Below are 1,061 nucleotides of genomic sequence, written 5' to 3' on the forward strand. Positions count from 1 at the left end.
TCTCTCTACTGAGGCAAAGAGGATCCCTATTATTTTTTGTTTTCTTCTTTTTTATATGAGCAGGAACAAGGATAAGAACATTCTTATTGAAGCTGATCCTGAACCTGAAAGAACTCTGAAGAGGAAGCTAAGGGAAGCTAAAGCACAACTCTTTAGAGAAAATATGACATAAATTTTCGAAAAAGAAGAAGATATGGCCGAAAATAATAACAATGCAAGGAGGATGCTTGGTGACTTCACTGCACCTAATTCTAATTTACATGGAAGAAGCATCTCAATTCCTGCCATTGGAGCAAACAATTTTGAGCTTAAACCTCAATTAGTTTCTCTAATGCAACAGAACTACAAGTTTTATGGACTTCCATCTAAAGATCCTTTTCAGTTCTTGACTGAATTCTTGCAGATCTGTGATACTGTTAAGACCAATGGGGTTGATCTTGAGGTCTACAGGCTTATGCTTTTCCCATTTGCTGTAAGAGACAGAGCTAGAATATGGTTGGACTCTCAACCTAAGGATAGCCTGAACTCTTGGGATAAGCTGGTCACGGCTTTCTTAGCCAAGTTCTTTCCTCCTCAAAACCTTAGTAAGCTTAGAGTGGATGTTCAAACCTTCAGACAGAAAGAAGGTGAATCCCTCTATGAAGCTTGGGAGAGATATAAGCAACTGACCAAAAGGTGTCCTTCTGACATGCTTTCAGAATGGACCATCCTGGATATATTCTATGATGGTCTGTCTGAACTATCAAAGATGTCACTGGACCATTCTGCAGGTGGATCCATTCACCTAAAGAAAATGCCTGCAGAAGCTCAAGAACTCATTGACATGGTTGCAAATAACCAGTTCATGTACACTTCTGAAAGGAATCCTGTGAATAATTGGACGCCTATGAGGAAGGGAGTTCTTGAAATTGATACTCTGAATGCCATATTAGCTCAGAACAAAATATTGACTCAGCAAGTCAATATAATTTCTCAGAGTCTGAATGGAATGCAAGCTGCATCCAACAGTACTCAAGAGGCATCTTCTGAGGAAGAAGCTTATGATCCTAAGAACCCTGCAA

The 1,061-nt window shown here is 39.5% G+C and overlaps 1 non-coding gene across 1 annotated transcript; it reads right to left on the reverse strand.

Moving 5' to 3' along the window:
* Positions 1 to 586: 586 nt before the first annotated feature.
* Positions 587 to 694, reverse strand: LOC112746040 (small nucleolar RNA R71). The gene has a single exon (XR_003173940.1). It is a non-coding gene; the product is annotated as a small nucleolar RNA R71 (small nucleolar RNA).
* Positions 695 to 1,061: the final 367 nt, after the last annotated feature.

This window comes from Arachis hypogaea, chromosome 14 (genome assembly GCF_003086295.3).
Source record: "Arachis hypogaea cultivar Tifrunner chromosome 14, arahy.Tifrunner.gnm2.J5K5, whole genome shotgun sequence".
NCBI classification, from domain to species: domain Eukaryota; kingdom Viridiplantae; phylum Streptophyta; class Magnoliopsida; order Fabales; family Fabaceae; genus Arachis; species Arachis hypogaea.